This window comes from Triticum dicoccoides, chromosome 7B (genome assembly GCF_002162155.2).
Source record: "Triticum dicoccoides isolate Atlit2015 ecotype Zavitan chromosome 7B, WEW_v2.0, whole genome shotgun sequence".
Classification (NCBI taxonomy): domain Eukaryota; kingdom Viridiplantae; phylum Streptophyta; class Magnoliopsida; order Poales; family Poaceae; genus Triticum; species Triticum dicoccoides.
In genome coordinates, this window is record NC_041393.1 from 161,763,343 (window position 1) to 161,768,527 (window position 5,185).

Consider the following 5,185-nt stretch of genomic DNA (forward strand, 5'->3'; position numbering starts at 1 on the left):
CATCATTCTTCTTGCATTACTCCGTTTTTTCCATGAACTTAATACACTAGATGCATGCTGGATAGCGGTCGATGTGTGGAGTAATAGTAGTAGATGTAGGCAAGAGTTAGTCTACTAATACTGGACGTGATGCCTATTTGTAATGATCATTGCCTGGATATCGTCATAATTATTTGAGGTTCTATCAATTGCCCAACAGTAATTTGTTTACCCACCGTTTGCTATTTTTCTCGAGAGAATCCACTTGTGAAACCTATGGCCCTCGGGTCTTCTTTCTCATATATTTGTCTTGCGATCTACTTTTCCTTTGCATTTTTATTCGGATCTATTAAACAAAAAATACAAAAATACTTTGCTGCACTTTACTTATTTGCGATCTATTATTTCAATCTATTACAATTTATATCATGTCCGCTTGCCAATTTCTGGCGCCATTACCCGAAAGGGATTGACAACACCTTTAACACGTTGGGTTGCGAGGTCTATTTGTGCACAGGTGTTGCTTACATTGTGTTGCTTGGTCTTTCTAGTGGTTCAATACCTTGGTTTCATAACTGAGGGAAATACTCTACCGTCGCTGTGCTACATCATCCCTCCCTCTCCGGGGAAATACCGACGTAGTTCTAGCTACCATCAAGGAGAATTTCTGGCACCATTGCTGGGGAGGATCTTCATCATAACCAGGTTCCTAATCACAAATATAATCTCCTTGCAATTTACATTATTTTCCATTTGGCTCTCGTTTTCCTCTCCTCCACTTCACAAAAAAATGCCATTTTATTCGCATCTCTTTTTCCGTTCAGCGTTTTCTTGCCAGATCTGTTTTTGTGTGCTTGCTTGTTTGCGTAGTCATGATTCCTCAAAGAAAATTTTATGATGTTCCTTACACCAATATTTTGCTTGAAATTGAGAAAATTACTAAGGAGTATATGACTACACAATTTGAGCATAACAAGTATTTTACTGAAGAACTTAAGGAACACTCCGTTGTGCTAGATGCTATCACAAAACAACTTGATGATATTAGTAAAGAAGATTGAAATCTTCAATCTAAGTATCCTTTTGCTGAAAGTTTGTTAGGAAAAATATCCGATGCATAAACTACCTTAGTAAATCAAATGGCTGCTAAACAAATATCTTTGGAAGATAAAAGTGATGTAGATCTTAAAATGATTGGTGTTTCTTCTATTGACTCCTTGTTTAGTAAAATTAAGAATAATGAAAAAGTGACTAGAGAAGAGTCAACTTTAGGTAGAAGGCGTCCCAATATTTCGGAGGGTGAAAATCCTGTTGAGAAAAATTGATAAAAGTGGGTCTAGAGAGGTCAAAACTTTAGCCAGTGATGTGCCCACTCTTTTGAATTACAAATACTTTAATTATGATAGTTACTCTTTGATTGATTGTATTTCTTTGTTGCAATCCATGATAAATTCATCCCATGCTTATGAACAAAACAAAGCTTTTACTAAACATATTGTTGATGCTATGATGAAAGCTTTGGAAGAAAAGTTGGAATTAGAAGTCTCAATTCCTAGAAAATTGCATGACGAATGGGAACCTACCATCAAAGTCAAGATTAAAAATTATGAGTGTTTTGCTTTGTGTGACTTGGGTGCTAGTGTTTCTACAATTCCGAAATCTTTATGTGATGTGCTTGGTCTTACTAATCTTGAAGAATGCTCTTTGAATTTGCACTTGGCGGATTCTACTATTAAAAAGCCTATGGGAAGAATTAATGATGTTCTTATTCTTGCAAATAGAAATCATGTGGCCATAGATTTTATTGTTCTTGATATTGATTGCAATCTGTCTTGTCCAATTATTCTTGGTAGACCGTTTTTACGCACTATCGGTGTCGTGATTGATATGAAAGAAGGCAATATTGAGTTCCAATTTCCTTTGAGTAAGGGTATGGAACACTTTCCTAGAACTAGAATTAATCCACCTTATGAATCAATCATGAGGGCATCTTATGGATCTCGAACCAAGGATGACAAAACTTAGATCCTTGCTTTACGCCTAGCTAAGGGCGTAAAACTATAGCGCTTGTTGGGAGGCAACCCAATGAATAAAATTTATGTTTGATTTTTTGCTTTCTGTTATTTAGTGTTAGAACAATTATGATACTGTCATGATTGTGTTTTTTATGTATTAATTAGTGTTTGTGCCAAATAGAACCGATAGTATCTTCTTGGGTGATAGTTGTTTGATCTTGCTGAAAAAGACAGAAACTTTGTGCTCACGAAATTACTTCTCATTTTTATTCAGAAAGAGCTTTTGACCTGATTATTCTTGCAGAAGGTTAATATACAAATTCTCCTGGTCTTCCTGTTTTGGTAGAATTTTTTGAGTTCCATAAGTATTCGTTTAAATCAGATTGCTACAGACTGTTCTGTTTTGACAGATTCTGGTTTCCTTATGTTGTGTGCTTATTTTGATGGCTCTATGGTCTTCTTTGATGAGTTTTTGCCATAGAAAAGTTGGAATACAGTAGATATAATACAAAAACAAAATGTGAATTGGTTTTATACAGCAATTATATTAGTCGTTTATTTTCTTACACTAACGGATCTCACGGAGGTTTTGTTGAGTTTTGTGTGATTGAAGTTTTCAAGTTTTGGGTTATCTTACGATGGATGAAGGAAGGATGTAAGAGCCTAAGCTTGGGGATGTGATACGTCTCCAACGTATCTATAATTTTTTTATTGTTCCATGCTATTATATTACCCGTTTTGGATGTTCATGGGCTTTACTTTACACTTTTATATCATTTTTTGGGACTAACCTACTAACCGGAGGCCCAACCCGAATTGTTGTTTTTTTGCCTATTTCAGTGTTTCGAAGAAAAGGAATATCAAACGGAGTCCAAATGGAATGAAACCTTCAGGAGTGATCTTTTTGGAACAAAGGTGATCCAAAGGACTTGGAGTGGAAGTCAAGAAACAAAGGAGGCGGCCACGAGGGCGCGCTCCCCACCCTCGTGGGCCCCTCGAGCGTCCACCGACCTACTTCTTCCTCCTACATATTTGCATGTACCTCGAAAAAATTAGAAGCGACCAAAAAAAACTATTTCCACCGCCGTAACCTTCTGTATCCACGAGATCCCATCTTGGAGCCTTCGCCGGCGCTCCGCCGGAGGGGGAATCGACCATGGAGGTCCCCTACATCATCTCCAAGGCCTCTCCGATGAGTTGTGAGTAGTTTACTACAGACCTTCAGGTCCATAGTTATTAGCTAGATGGCTTCTTCTCTCTCTTTGAATCTCAATACAAAGTTCTCCTCGATCTTCTTGGATATATATTCGATGTAACTCTTTTTGCGGTGTGTTTGTCGAGATCCGATGAATTGTGGGTTTATGATCAAGTTTATCTATGAGAAATATCTGAATCTCCTTTGAATTCTTTTATGTGTGATTAAGTTATCTTTGCAAGTCTCTTCCAATTATCAGTTTGGGTTAGCCTACTAGATTGATCTTTCTTGCAATGGGAGAAGTGCTTAGCTTTGGGTTCAATCTTGCAGTGTCCATTCCCGGTGACAACAGGGGCAGCAAGGCACGTATTGTATTGTTGCCATCAAGGATAAAAAGATGGGGTTTATATCATATTGCATGAGTTTATCCCTCTACATCATGTCATCTTTCTTAATGTGTTACTCTGTTCTTTATGAACTTAATACTCTAGATGCATGCTGGATAGCGGTCGATGTGTGGAGTAATAGTAGTAGATGCAGGCAGGAGTCGGTCTACTTGTCACGGATGTGATGCCTATATACACGATCACGCCTAGATAATCTCATAATTATTCGCTTTTCTATCAATTGCTCGACAGTAATTTGTTCACCCACCGTAATACTTATGCTATCTTGAGAGAAGCCACTAGTGAAACCTATGGCTCCCGGGTCTATCTCTTATCATATAAGCTTTCAATCTACTTTTATTCGCATCTTTACTTTTCCAATCTATATCATAAAATACCAAAAATATATTTATTTTATCATATTATCTCTATCATATCTCACTTTCGCAAGTGGCCTTGAAGGGATTGACAACCCCTTTATTGCGTTGGTTGCGAGTTCTTGTTTGTTTGTGTAGGTGCGTGGGACTTTTGAGGAGCCTCCTACTGGATTGATACCTTGGTTCTCAAAAACTGAGGGAAATACTTATGCTACTATTGATGCATCACCCTTTCCTCTTCAAGGAAAACCAACGCAAGCTCAAGACATAGCAAGAAGGATTTCTAGCGCCGTTGCCGGGGAGGTCTTCGCTCAAGTCAAGACATACCAAGTACCCATCACAAACTCATCTCCCTCGCATTACATTATTTCCCACATGCCTCTCGTTTTCCTCTCCCCCACTCCACCCTTGCCGTTTTATTCACTCTCTCTTTCCCAATCTTCTCTCTCTTTTGCTTGTCTTCTTGTGTGCCTATTTGCGCTGATGGCTTTGCCTAACAACACCGACCTTCATCTTAGAAGGTTGGAAGAGATTGAATCAAACATTAGAAGTTTTATGATTTTACAATTCGAGCATAATAATTTCTTTAGAAAAGAGCTCAAGGAACAAAAAATCTTTATGGGGTATATGAACAAAGAGCTTAATGATAGGTCTAAAGAATTTTATGGGTTGAACTCTCAAATTACTCGTCTTGAAAAATCTATAGCCCAAGTTTCTGATAAGCAAGCTACCTTAGTCAATAAGATGGCTGCCAAACCAGAAAAGTTAGAAGAAAATGATGAAGATATAAAAGTTATTGGTGTGTCCCCTATCAAATCTTTGTTTTGCAATATGAATCTTAATAATGATGGGACTTCAGATGAGTCAACTTGAGTTAAAAGGCGTCCCAATGATTCAGAGTTCTTAGATCTTGATGATAAATGGTAAAAGTGGGATTGGAGAGGTTAAGACTTTAAATAGCATTGAACCCACTATCTTGGATTTCAAGGAATTTAATTATGATAATTGTTCTTTAGTAGATTGTATTTCCTTGTTGCAATCCGTTTTGAATTCTCCTCATGCTTATAGTCAAAATAAAGCTTTTACCAAACATATTGTTGATGCCTTGATGCAATCTTCTGATGAAAAACTTAATTTGGAAGTTTCTATACCTAGAAAACTTAATTATGAGTGGGAACCTACTATAAATATTAAAATTAAAGATCATGAGTGTTATGCTTTATGTGATTTGGG